Here is a 15,259-nt window from a genome sequence, read left to right on the forward strand (position 1 = left end):
ATGTACTCTTGCATCGACCTGAAGACTTTCACTTTTGGCTATCTTGATGAGAAGTTCATTGACACTGGTCTTACGAAGTTCCCTGGCCTCTGCCCTTCAGCCTTGTCTCGGTACTTGGAGTTTGCCTTTGCATTCTCCACCTCCTCGGCCCCTTTCATAACCAAGCGTTCTCCCTCCATGAGAACAAGAGATCGATGACTTCATGGAAGTCCCACCTCTGCGGTACCATGACGTTGTCATGCCCATGGCCCTACTATTCGTCGCCTTGCATCTGCGTCCCTTTTTTCGCGATCAGTAGATCTACCTTTGTGACACCGTGACACTCCTCCGAGTCTACCTCCATTCTAACCGATTCTTAATTTTGGGTAGCCAAGTTCCTCTGGACTCATCATCGCTTCCTCGCCCCTTTCGACCCCCTGCTTCAACACTTTTGTTTTCTCCGAATAGTTCCCCTTGGTCGATGGAAAGATATACTGCAACTCTCATACATTGCCTCCACCATCATGTTACAGGGTTCGCACAGATTCTGTTCTCTCTAGCTTCCTTAGTAGCAATATTCGCTTTTTCGGCCTTGTCCTCTGACTTGCCGGGTACCCTTAAGCGAATATGAGCTCTAGAGCAGTCCAACTCTCCAACCGCTCCGATTATACCTCTGCATGATCAAGTCCCTCTTGTAGGACTCAATGGTATTTGTATTCGAACTTTTCACTCGTTGGTACATAACCCCCATATGCTGATGACCAAGGCTTTCATTCGATGCAAAATTCGATGCACACACGGAAGACCTACCTTTGTGGTATCATGGCCTTCACTCCTTGAATCCATAGCCCTTCTTATCATCGTGTTGTTCACCGAAGTGGAGCTCCCAATAGCTCTCGATCGTACCTTTGTATGATCTAGTCCCTTGCAGGACTAGATTCGTGTGTATTGCATTATCACGAATTGTTCCACCATGATCCGCTGCACCATATTACTTCTTGGTGACATCTCTATTGCATTTTGATCATTGTAGGATGAACTCGGATTGCGATCCCTCAATGTATGGCCGCTACCAACACATTGCAGGGCCTCTTCAACATACGATTGTGTTTGCTCCACTAGCAATCGGTCTTCATCCACCCGCTCTCGGGTCACACCCAAACGAAGCACCGCTCTAGGACAATTCATCGCCTAGTAGCTCCCAAAGTCCACCGACTTCGCTGAAATTGGTGCACCATTATCTGGATCTAGGCCTCTACCCCCCCAGCACAATCTTCGCTATGCACCACTTCCTTCATGACAACTCGAATGACAGCACTGTGGTATATTCTTCAAGAGTACCCGCCTCAGCGTCCTCTTGCCCCATGCTAAGGCCTTTTGAACCCAACTTCGCCTCCACAAGTTGATTTGCCTTAGTTCCTCTGTCAAATGCTTCTCCGAGATATAATGCATGCGCCTTGAAACTCCCTTCATCTTTGGCACCATGCAAGATGAGTCCACTCCATCAAAATGAAGGATCCATGGAACGACATGATCCCGCTCTTGCCTCTGCAAGAGTTCATATCCTTGACCTCTGTCCAAGGAAAGCTTCGCGCCTTCGCTCCATATTCAGTCTTCTATGCTGACTCCCTTCATGCGGTTTAGGTACTTCACCAAGTTACATCCAAGTTGCTCCGCTCCTTAATTTACATTGAGTTGATGGTGGCCCTCACGCCCACCATTCTACGGGTCAACCCTTCATTGAGCCTGATCTCTATATCGATTCCAAGTGTGCCTTCATTTTGTGTTACCTTGTGTCGCTCCCCCACTTGATCTGGCAATAGATCGCCCAATTCATTATCTCAAGCGAGATCATGCAATGACTCCTCGCCACTCGCTCGGTCTATTGAGCTTTGTGGAGTTGTTTTGAGGTACTCCTCAACATGTGCAGTCTGTTGCACACGATTCTCCTTTTGGAGAGCAAGGACTTATCCCTCTTGGATATCTGTCCTATTGGAGCAACTCCTCTCTTCGTATCATTCCCTATGAAAGTTTTCAGAGATCACCATCCCCTTGGACTACTCCGCTATGCTGAATAAACTATGCATTGTTCTGTCCCCGCAAACGCACTTGCTATATTGCGACTCTTCGTCAATATAGCCCCCGCTACAACCCTCAAGGCCTAGCAATATGTTAAACTCGCTGCACATTTTAGCCTCCTACGGACGTATCCTTCTCATGCCGAAGAGAAAGTTTCAATGCTCCATGGCGCCGAGTTTCGATCACCTTGGGATGGCCACGAACATTCCATTGTCCACATATAAGCCCTTGCATGAGTATTGAATTCTTCGAGTTAGCAATTTTCCTCACCTTTGTAAGCTTTTGCACAACTCTTTCAGTTGCTGAACAGCCCATCCCATCTTGCATGGTCTCATCATTTTCCAAGCGCCTTGCTTCCCTTGAGCACCATCAAGTACAGTTGTCAACGTCAAGCCGTAGCTCGAACTCAGCCATCCCAACCTTTGTGCGCTACGCATCTTCCAAGCTTGCTTGTCCTCGTGGTGTCTCTTGCGCGAAGGGATGACCATTCCTTTGAATGCTAATCTTAGATGCCCGCTCCTCTGAGCGACTCCTTTTCCTTACATCTCCATGCCCGTTTCCCCCAAATGATTGTGCATGCTGGCTGCCCTCAACGCAGCTCCGCTAGGTCCCCCATATTTGGATACCAAGTGTTTCTATGAGTGTTTATTCTACTCTTATACCATATATCAAGTACTTAGCTTGTTTTGCTTACGTTGTGCGATACCCTTGCATGTTTGTCCGTAAAAGTCAATCTCCCTAAAATCTCCTATGGTCTTAGGATCTACAAAAGAGAAAACAGGTTAGAGAAAACGTCTCACTCAGGATCCACAAGCAATAATTTTAGTAAACACTTCGTAGCCAATGCAAATTACAAACAAACTTTACAATCTCTAAACGATTGCATAACAAAGGGTCCAAAATGGTCCACTATAGATCGAAATCTCCCACAACTATCCACATGATACAACCTTTATTTATAAGCCTAAAATAGTCACTAAACCCAACTAAAATGGAGCTGTTAAGCCTTCGACCATCCCTTTACATGTTGTACAAAGCATAAAAAACTAAAAGACATGGACATACATAAGCGTAACATCAAACATCCCGTTTATAATTTTTTCCGTGACATAACGGTAATTGGAAAACTCATCTTAAGTTCTATGCAACAAATAAAGCCCTTCATCTCCTTCATTGGCCTCAATTCTGTCATTTTCATATGTCAGAAAGCCACTGAATTGTTGGGAAATCATGGGGGCGACATCACATGCGTAACGGAAGAACAGAAAATAAAATCCCCAATTTTTCAAAGATTTGTTCGTCATCATGCGAAGATTGGTACGCAAAATTTGTAATACAAAAAATTACGTATAAGATAAATTATGTTACCTAGGGAGATCATATATCCTTGAATCCTTGTAGATCTCTAGGAGAGGGTGAAGGAGGTCAAGCGTCCTCCTCTCTAGCGGTGATTCACACAGTAGGGCTGCGACGACGCTCCTCAAAACTCTAGGCCTGCTCTGAGGTGGAGAGGGGGAGGAGAATAGGAGAGACAAGCAAAGGCTATAGCCTATGAACCATTGAATCCCTCCTATTTATAGAGGTCCCCCCGTCAAACTCTAATGGATCCTCTCTTATTGGGTATTAGATCTGCATCCAATTATCCAAGCTTTTTAGATTAGTGGATCTCTATCCAATAATCTGTCATGAGCTTGTATTGGATCTCATTCATAGGATCCAATAATTCATGGGCTTATTGGATATCCAATAAGATATGGGCTTCGACAGATATCTCATATCCAAACCTCTACTTATCGCAATGCCTATCATATGTGTGTGACCCTCTAGGCCCAATATCGAGCTGGCTATGAGTCATACTTGTCAAAAATATTTTTGGCTCAGTGAATTATTATCTCCATAATAATTCACTCGACTCAACGACTACGGACATACTAGGCCACTACGCTGTAGTTCATAGACGATACATGAGAATCCAATCCATTGGACCTATCTATCCTTAGTTACCATGTACCTATAGTCCCTCATCCATCTAATATCCTAGAGATAGTATACCGGGTATGGTGTTATCAGACCCATACGATTTCAACTCGAGTCTCGCTCTAATCGGATTCTCCCGGAGAACTCTTTCTCTCTAAATCCGAATAACCCTATCTAGGGATTTGTCTGAGCAAGAACACATGGGATATTCCTCTCATGATGCCGAGAGTGGATGATCTTCTATCGATACTCAATAGCCCTCGTAAGGTCGACTATCATTCCTAATGACCGGTTGTACTAGATCTGGAACATCCAAACCTATAAGTCCAGTATCAAAGAATGAAGCACTCATACAGGATATCCTTGGTGTCTCAAGTTTAAGGACCATATACACCACTGGGACTACGAAATCGTTGTCTGACAATAAAGCATCATCAACCATCCAGCATTCCGTAAGTAGATCAATTAATAAACTCATTCTCTAATAAGCACATGTACTATATCCCTAGTGTCCCCACACGAGCCGCTATGAGACCAGCTGCATCAATCATATAGACGGGTATACAGCACACCAGTCTGTCCAGTTACATCGATGTCCCTCTCGAGTAACATGTAACCGGAATTATTTAGAATCTGTGTTTAAAGGTGAATCGGTCTCATTGTCTTAATCTTATCACGATCTGATTCCCATTGCACTAGATTATTTAAGATCTATATTTAAAGCTGCATCAATCCGGCTAAATAGAACTCCGTACAGAAACAAGTGCTTGGCCTTTGAGATATTTTCATGTATTAGAAAACGAGCAAAAATATACGCTATAGTGCTAAGGCCCCAAAAATAAGAGAAGTGGCCATATACATGTCTAGAGTGACAGTGTGAAGGTATGAACTTAACTGTGCTTTTTCTTCTTTTCTTTGTAACGCATTACTGCATAATCCCGTCTAGCTGTAGGCAACGAAGAGCTTTCAGGACCCACAGGGTACCATGCAGGCTCACCCGTAAGTAACATTGTTGACATTCCACAATCTTGATAGTCTCCAGCACTGCTTTCACCAGTCAAACCAGAAAAGGAAAGGGATAGACTGGATCGAGTTTGGCGTCATGGGAAATACAGGCCAGAATCTTCAGTTTTCCCAAGGTTTGACTTGGCAGAATCAGCAGAAACTGCATTGCTACATGTAGTCTGCATGGCTTTGTCCAGTACCACAGTTGATACCCACAAACGATACATATATGGTAGTAACACTTTCAAACTAAAAATACAACATACTGCTTGTATGCATCTAGTTAAATGGACACTCAAAGCTAGTGTAACGAAGCAACTTCGCTGAAAAAGGAATAGCTAGAAAGAACGTAATCAATCATAAGGTAGGTGGAAATATGGATCTAGTAAAAATGGCAATGACAACCTGCATGATTGTCGTGTCATCAGTCATGCGATATAAATTAATTTATTTATCCTTCCTTTGAAAATATAAATCTTGTTGGATCCATTTATATTAGCAAGAGACAACTTTAAATGCGGTGGCTAACAGTCAAAAAGCACCATTGCAAAAGAAAGAACATTAAGACTATGACAGATGACAACTGACAAACATCAATGACTAGATATACAATTGCATCATTTTCTTAAGTACTAAGATGACAATACATTAAACAAGGGCAAAACAACTTTCATTCAAATATACTATTTAACCCCCTTATAAGTTATTCAGGTTTCTTAATCTCTTGGACTGATTCATCTAGCAAATAAAAAAGAATTGGCTTAAAGTTTAAAAAATCTATCAAGGTCTTATCATTGAAGAAGCCTGCATGAGAAGCCTCACCTTGGTGTTTTGAAATTATAGCTGTTAGCGAGTGGGCCTTGAATAGTCGTGAAAAGGTTAGGAGAAAGTTACCTTCCTCCTTACCACAGCTATACTAAAACATCTGCATATTATGCAACAGCATCCAGCATGGATCAACCCTGGAAGAGAAGGTAATACTTACTGTCGAACAGACATTTGCATTCTGGTATATAACATGGTTTACTATACCTGGATTTTCCTAAGAAGAATGAATTATACTCCAACATTTGCATTTTCCTAATTTTTAGCACCCATTTTGAAATTCACTTCTTCCAATGAGCTGCTTCCAAAATCCTTACAATCTAGTGATCACTACATGTAATGTTATTTCTTCTTTTATTATATAAGTGAATGTGTTAGAGAAAACATCTCATCTCCCTACTACTGTACATCAACTAAAAACCATAAGTTTTTAAAGTAGGCATGAGAAGAGAGAGGCAAATTAAGACCACAGGAGGTGTCATTTCTTATGAGTACCAGAAACAAAGGTAGCATAACTGAGAATAAAGGCCATGATATTACCTCAGTAACAAATGCTCCCTGGCATTTTGAATTAGTAGCACAATTTTCCGTCGTATTGATAAAACTATCAATTTCAGCATCAAAAAGACAACCTGATTGATCATAATAGAAATCAATCAGAATAGAAATCCTGATTGACATGTGAGAAAGAACTATTAATTTCAGCATAAAAAAGACAACCTGATTGAGACAACCTGATTGATCTTTGTAATTCTCAAATGTCAAGTCAACATCATCCATGTTAAGATCATAATAGAAATCATCATTGCAGAATTCAACATCTTTACTCCCAGGATAAAGTAGCTGCAAATTGAATAAAAGAGATCAGCAAATTACAGCTAAAAAAATTAATGTAAAAGAGATAGAAAGTAGGGTCATCTGTTCGAGATGAAGGATTAATCCACCTCGCTTCATGCATTTAGCAAATTCATCCTAGATAGTCACAAGACGAGTTCATCCCAGATAGTTAAACAAATTAAAGTGGCTGATATCATGCTTGTACTACACAGTGCATATATATGATATACAAATCAAGTTTTCAAAACAAAGAATGTCTCCTAAATCTTTCTTTATAATTGCATCACATTTTTACACTACCTTTTGGTTCAGTTATCAGACATAAACAGTGCAAAAAATTGCAGCAAAAAGCTAGAATATTACGATTGGTCTCTAAAGAAAAAATATGCAACAACAATGTGCAATAAATTGTAACTAAGTCAATCTTAGAAAGATCATTTTGGTTTTATTAATGAATCTGAATGGACACTTTATCATAAACAAAAATAATAGATTAAATGTCTAAGAACCTCTTTTGTTTTAGGACATGCCTATTATAATGGATTAAACACATACCCTGCAACCAGTTGAAGTAACAATAACAGACTAGGATAGAAACATAAGTAAGGGCTGTCCCAAAGAAGATGGAGAAATTCCAAATCTGGAAAACAAAATTGTTACTAGTTCCTATCAGACCAAAATTAGCAACAAAAGATGATGTCCTAATTTCATGTTGACAATTTTTAATATCAAGCAAGTTTGTCAAAATGTTGATCACTTGTAAAGCCTATAATATTATTTGCTTTAGATAATAGTCTGGAATCAAGAGACAAAAACTGTGAACAGTTTCAAATATTTTTGTGACAAATAATTATATTATTGTCCAGCCTTGATGCACCTTAGGTGTAGTTGGATCAAAAGAACCAGCTGGCTGATCTGTAGTACAAGGCATAGCATTAGCTGCAGAAGTTGAAGATGATCCGATTCAGGAATTATACTTATTGACTGCTTCCAGATCTTTTATCTTGCCTAAGCTCTCATCATCAATCTTACAGCTGTCTTCTGAAGGTCCCAAACAATTACTGACACTGTTCTCATTTATTGTCATGAAACCAAATCCCTGATTAAAATCGGACTTTGCCACAGGAGGTAACTCGTGAATAAAGGACCAAATTCTAGAAAAATCAGCACCTGATGGGCAACCCAAGTAGCAATTTATTGTCTGTCTTTTATGTTTTGAGGTGGAGCATGAACCACCATAACCATTCCAATCACAGTTTGGGCAAAGAGAAACATTTTCTTCGTTGCACCGGACTGTGGCAGGTTGCATGGTGCATCTGTCACACAAAAGAGTACGCGAGTGCCGCCGAGAAAGTGCGTTTGCAGAATGGACATTGCGATCACATGATAAGCATAAGGATGCTGCATCGGACCTGCAGTAGACCATAGATCTTTGCTCCCCACAAAAATCACAAAGAGGACTCATACTTCCTCGAGAAAAGCAGATAATTTACAATCCAAATTTATGTTGCAATTCTTCTTTTGGCTTGTGCAACAATTCTTTTTAATACATGTGCAGCCTTTTACTCCAATCATTCAAGAAAAGGACAAATCCGCAACAGAAATGGTTGCATTCTCCTGCAAAAATCGTCGTCATCGAAAAGATATCAGAACTTACCTTACAGCAATTTAAATCTAAAATACAAATGTTTACTAGTTTTGAGAAGATCAAGTAAAAAAATCACATCGTCATCAGCAGATAGGTCGCATCATAAACAGTCAAATGTTGTTTTTCAAAGTTTTCCATGACAATATGTATATATTATTGATAACTTGTGATTCCTCGATTTCCTACACATAAGAGAACTTATCACTATTTACGGTTTAAAATAATAAAGTATTCCAGCGAACAGTGTCATCAAAATACGGCGTTCTCCCATTCGCTGCCGCCAGTTATAGAATTCCCACGATGAATAGCTCAGATAGCTGCTTGAGATGTTGATTGCTCAGCGGATTCCTTAAAAGTAATACAAAAGGCTAAAGAAGGGGGAAAAAAAGAACAAATCGCGTGACTCCAAGGGCCGATTCAACTTCAACTCCAATATTTTAACGGATATTAGTCAACTTGTAATCCTTAGAAGTACTTGTCCCCATAAAAGAAGAATCCACATGAGAGCTTTCTTGAAGTTCCGGATCAAGTGAAGAACATATTCCACCGAAGTCCACAAGTAAAGGTCCTTTAATCGATGTTTCTCGAGCCCAGGCATTCGAAGTGAGATGTATAGATAACAAAGAGAATTGAACCATAAGTAGATCCATGGAAACCAAAATGGTGAATTTTTTTTTTCCCATTTTGAAACCGGAATCGACATCTAAGTACAAGAAGACGTGAAAAGATAAAAAAATTCACATTCTTGCCCAAGAAGACCATCAAAATGCTTTAGAAACGAGGAACGATCGAGAAAATTAATCTTTCGACAGCTGCAGCAGCGGAAACCCAGTAGTAGAAAGAGAAGGGTTACCGACCCACGAAGATCTTGATGAAGGCTGCGCGGCGGAGTGGCAATGGGCGAATCCGAACCCCGATGGAGAGGAATTGTAGATGGACAGGTAGGAGAGAGAGGAGGAAGAGAGGAGAGGATAAGGAGGAGGCCGGGCGTGGGTGTGTGGGAGCGGTCGGCATACGGGCCGACACGAGCTCGCGGCCAGCGCCATCGCGCGACGTAACGTTCGACAGACCGACGATTTTTTATTCTCCGGTTTAACTCGCAGTTACGAAATTACCCCCGGGCTGCTAAATATTAACGAACACACCCATTTCTCTCTCTGAGGGTCTCGCCCCAAACACGGCATAGGGATTCCCATCGCCAGAGCAGCGCCCGTCCGGCCTGATCTGCACTGGATGACGTCATCAGAGGGAAACGACTTAGCTATTTGAAGACCGGAAACGTGTTCCTTGCTTGGGTCTAAAGAGAGAATCCTTACCACGTCATCATGCAGTGTTAAGATGGTGCAGATCAACGGTACACGTCTGCAGATGCGACGGAGGAAAACAGGTATCCGCCAGCTGGCGAGTACGTGCCTCCCCGCCGTCCGATCGGGAACACGGCGTGGTGCAGACGTGTCGCGATCAAGTGACCAGAGACGACGGGAGCCCCTCCCATTGGCTAGTGAACCCGGGCCCCGCTTAAGCAACGAGGACCCCCGTTGGGGCCCACGGATGGCGACCGATGCATAAACGCCGCTTGTGATTGGTGGTCACTCGATTGGCATCAGCAAATCCCCCCAGCAGGAAAAAGCGGGAGGACGTAATCGGAAAGTAGGAATGAATCAAACTCAAAGGACTCTCTCGCTGATCTGATGTGACGCGAACACCCACCCGCAAACGGGTAAGAGTTGAGAATTCCAATTCATTTTCTTTCCGCATAGGAAATACGGCTTAAGAAATTTATTATTGTAATTCAAATTATATTGAATTCTAACATTCCACTATAGATGTAATGTCATCAAGAAAATATTTAAAAATAGATTAGAGCGGTAGTTTATATATACAAATCTTAATACATTAAAAATATATGTAACTTTAATTAATTTAAAATTGTCATTTGCATACCAGCAAGATGTTAAAAAATATAAATTAGATTCTGTCTTATCTATAAACTTAACCATATCACTAATGGTTTAATTTGGCCCTACAATTACAACCTCACCAATAGTTTATGATAATGATATTATTACTGGCGAGGGATAAAAGAATTTGAAATAAAAAAAATTTATATTTTAAAATTAATTAATAAAAATACACTAAAAGGTCAACGTAAAATTAACATGATTTATCACTTTCTACCTACTTTTGTATACTCACTCACATAGAACTACGAACAATTTGCATATATTTTTTTTATCCTCTTTAAAACCCTGTAAATCATCCTCTTTTATCTTAGAGAAACTCAAAAAATATCTAAAATATCCCTCGTATCTTTCTCTTTTCAACCAAAATTAGAATATTTACCTTAGGATTTCCTTCTTTCAAAACTAGTATCTTTCTTATTATTGTAGTTTTCATGTGTTATACTTTTTCAAAATCTACAATCGTAAATATCTTATAAACCATGATTACTATGCAACTATAAGGAGAGATAAATGTAGAATATTTTCTAGCCCGTGCTTCTCTGTCTTTCCCAATTATGGTTCTCTTTTTTGTTTATTGACTTCTTCTACATTCTCTCCCAATAAGACGGCCTATGCTTGTGACACATTTGATCTTGAATCCCTAAACAAAGGTACAATATACCATCTTCCTCCTTGCTCTTTATTTTCTTTCTCGTTTTGGGGGGTGTTTTTGTTAGGTTTTTTTGATTAGAAATTGTATAGTTTTAAGAACTAGGATATCTCTACTCACTGTCATCAGCAGATTTCAACCCCCCTCCCCCCTGCTTCCTATCCTTCCATCGAAGAAGATTATGAATCGGTCTACGTTCCCTGCCTTTTTCTCAACGTCTTTTATCATATGATTCTTGAACAGTCTGAGGATGAGAAAGATGAAGAAATTTGATAACTAAAAGAAAAGCTTAAAAAAATACTCAAGATATGGAAGATATTGTAAAGATGAAAGAGCTTTTTGAATAGATAATATAGGTAAAATTTTAAAAACTTCTCTTAACATATGATTTCATATTTATATATATGTATCGAATTATTATTACGTATTCTATTCAGGCACTTGAAAGGATATCGTTTGTAATTTTTCTGATACTGTGTCGTTTGTAATTTTTTTGATATTGTGCTACTCAAAACTTTCAAAAGAGAAGTACTTCGTTTGCATTTGCGCATCACATTGGATGTTCTTGAATATTGGTGCTATGGTTTTATATAAATTGATAAAGTTAATGAAAGCATATTATCTTTCTTTTTTGAATTGTGACCTACCATTGTGATTAGTATATTATAGTAATTTGTATGCTGCTGTTATGACTGTCTTTCATTGGATAAAAATATCAATTTATGTAATTGAATAATAGCATAAATGTATTAACATTATTACTATGATTATTCTTTTCAGGATTAAAAATATCTATTACTATAGTTAAATAATCACAGCAATAACTAAATTATTACTGTAGTTTTTATTGGCAAGGTAAAAGCAACCATTACTGTAGTTGTGGAACCAAAGTGATATATGAACTATTAATACAATTTTAGGAAAAAAAACATCTATTGCTGCGATTGAATCATCGCAGTAGCATGTAAGTCTTTATCTGCGATTCTAAAAATTATCGTTATATCTTTGCACGATGTCACCTACTGCTACAGTTTTTAACGACAGTACTCAGAGATTGATGTTGTATTCAAATCAAATATTTAAAATAGAAGTCAATTTTTATCTTCTTATATATCGTTGTAATTTAAGAATTATTAAGAAATGACTATTAAATATTCCAAATAGAATGATATCATATTTATTAATATATTAAATAAAAATAATTTATATTAAATAAATATAAAAATTAAGATAATTTTTTTTTTAATAAAGACTCGTCTAGGAGAGATTTCTCACCTTCGTTTCCTTGCATTGAAGTTTATCTATCAATCTTATTATTATATTTTAATATATTATTGTTAATGAATATATATTATCATAATTTAATATTGATAAAATTGGATAAACAGGATTATAACAACCCATAAACTAGGTCAAACTCATAGATCAAACCACAACCCATTAGTTAGACTCAATTAACAAACTATGCTTAATCTGTAAGCTAAGCTTAACCTGTAGGTCAGGCCCTAACCTGTAGGGTAACCTAACTCAACCCAACATGGGCAGTCATGTGCAACGCATATGATTGGTCCATAGACTAAGGTTGGCCCAACCTGCTATGGTGCATGCACAGTTATGTGCCATGCACGTGACCAGAGTCAGCCTAACCTAATCTAATATTATGTAATTATTAGATTTGAGCTCAAACATTGATTGATCTAAACCAGACTTGGTTAGTCTAGATCAATTCAGGGTGATTCTGAATTGGTTTGACTTATTCAAGTTAGTTTAACCTAAATTGAACCTAATCTAGTTTAAATTATACTAGTCTATGATGGTTACAGATCAGTTAAATGAGGATTAGATATCAGTTTAATTAGGTTCTAGTAAATCAAGTTTAAATGAGATTGATTGAATTAGGGTTTAAGTCAATTAAGGGTTAATTTGTATTATTTAATATTGATGACATTTGAAAAAGATGTTTTAAATATGTTATTTTATCCCGATATAGACATAGTCAATATAAGATTATATTATTTCTCTGACGAGAGTAGGTAAGGCGATTCCCTTCAGGGATTAGCAAGCCATTAGACGTGACGGTTGGACAGTTCCTTCATCTGTTGTTGGGAGAAACGTGTCCCTACTTTGGTGGGTAAGGGACACTACTTCATCCGTTATTAGGAGTATGATATGAGTTTGCCTCCATCCGTTGTTGGGAGAATACAAACTCATCCCAAGGATAAAGCATCTCTATCTACTATTGGGGGAGTGCTCCTTCGGGTATTTGATATACGCCAATGGGATAATTGATTTTTGATCATGTATTCATTTTGAGTTAATTTTTAGGGTTCCTACTCAATGTTGCTGAATTTTATTTATTTCTAATTTTTAGAGCAGCCTCTCACTAGTACTAAATCAGATTCTAGTGGAGAGCAAACCTTCCTCTACCGCTAGGTAGAGTCACTTGGACGATTCATCGAGTTAACATCACTATGTTTATTTTTTCACTTATGATTTGATGAATAAATAAATTATAATAAATATTTATAAATTATGAATAAAGTGATGTTCATCTACTTGGCTTTGAATGTATGAAAATATGTGATGGTCAAAACCCATGATGTGTTATCTTTTATAGTATCAAAGCATGGTTTGGGCTTGTAGGTGTTTAGGTCCCTTGATTGATTTTGACCATTAATTGTCTTTAACCTATTATAGGAGTAATGAAATCAATTCCAGAGAATAACGGTCTTGTCACTTGGGGTACTTATGGTCATAATGCTACTGGTCTAATTTATAATAAATATTTAATTATGAATAAAGTGATGTTCATCTACTTAGCTTTGAATGTATGAAAATATGTGATCTTAAAAGAAAAACCCGGGATGTGACATCTTTTATAGTATCAAAGCATGGTTTAGGGCTTGTAGGTGTTTAAGTCCCTTGATTGATTTTGACCATTAATTGTCTTTAACCTATTATAGGAGTAATGAAATCAATTCCAGAAAATAGCGATCTTGTCACTTATGGTCATAATGCTACTGGTCTACACACTCGAAGAGGTGTTCGAGCAAACAATAACTTAGAAGTTCCACGCATCGTAAAGTAAACCTAGTCCTCACTTATACCTGCCACTGATTATATGCTAGCTTTTTTGACTTCGCATAATGCACCTCATGCCCCAACACCCGTCAATGCTCCAGATGACGTACATGGAGTGCTCAATGCTATTAGAGGATACTTTGAACATCAGGAGGAGCGAGATGGAGTTATGCATGGTATAAATAATATCTTGGATCACTTTAAGAGATTGGGATCACTTTAAGAGATTGGGACCACTAGTTTTTGAGGGAAAACCATATCCAATTTTATTGAACATTGGATTCGTCATGTGGAGAAGACATTCAAGGCTATCGAATGTAGGGAAAATCCGAAAGTGTCTTTCGCTTCTTTCATTTTGGAAGGGAAGGTAAACACTTATTGGATCTTAAAAAGGAGGATGTTAGAGGCTGGAGGTAATGTAGTGACTTGGGAGCAGTTTAATGATGCATTTTATGAGCAATTCTTTCCTGATTAAGTTCGCTTTGAGAGGAAACAAGAGTTCCTTAGCATCCACTAAGGAAGTAGAATCGTAATGGAATATGATCATTATTTGACTGAACTGGCCCAATTCTCTCCACATATTGCTTTCAATGAAAATCAAAGAGCATGTCATTTTAAGAGGGGACTTCGATCATCAATTAGAAATTTTGTTCTAGTATTGATTTTACCAACATATATTTAAGTGTTAAATTGAGCTCTGATAGTGGAGAAATTGGATAATGAACTGCAACAAGCAAATGATCGAAAGTGACCTTTTAATACTACACCATCAATATATGGGGGATCACACTCTAGACCCTCAAAGAAAGGCAAGGGCAAATAGTTTGGAGATCAATAAGCAGGAGCTCCTAGAAATCAAGTCGTCAAAAGATGTTATTTATGTGGGAAGTCGGATCACGTTTCCACCTCATGCCTCATGAGACAATGTGTATGTTTTTATTATCAACAATCGGGGCACATGTTGAAGGATTGCCCTCATAAGCAATATCAATGCCGAGCTCCACCCCAAACAATTGGACAACAACAACTAGGACCCAAAGAAGAAGGTCAAGTGAGAGTCTATGCATTGACTCACCAAGATGTTGAAGCATTATGATCTATTATTAAAGGTATCATTACACTCTGTGGTATGCCTGCATCTGTGCTTATAGATTCTGGTTCTACGTATTTTTTTATATCACCCTATTTTGCTATGAAATTGCATAAGAATCGTGA

General features: G+C 38.5%; 1 pseudogene across 1 annotated transcript; it reads right to left on the reverse strand.

Annotated features, from left to right (window-relative positions):
- Nucleotides 1-4,791: 4,791 nt before the first annotated feature.
- LOC135623249 (zinc finger protein CONSTANS-LIKE 10-like) lies at nt 4,792-9,394 on the reverse strand (annotated as a pseudogene). Its single transcript, XR_010491318.1, has 5 exons — nt 9,208-9,394; nt 7,580-8,319; nt 6,600-6,708; nt 6,406-6,497; nt 4,792-5,219 (listed from the first exon to the last, which is right to left on the reverse strand). The product of XR_010491318.1 is annotated as a zinc finger protein CONSTANS-LIKE 10-like (transcript).
- Between the last annotated feature and the right edge of the window lie 5,865 nt (nt 9,395-15,259).

This window comes from Musa acuminata, chromosome BXJ2-9 (genome assembly GCF_036884655.1).
Source record: "Musa acuminata AAA Group cultivar baxijiao chromosome BXJ2-9, Cavendish_Baxijiao_AAA, whole genome shotgun sequence".
NCBI lineage: Eukaryota > Viridiplantae > Streptophyta > Magnoliopsida > Zingiberales > Musaceae > Musa > Musa acuminata.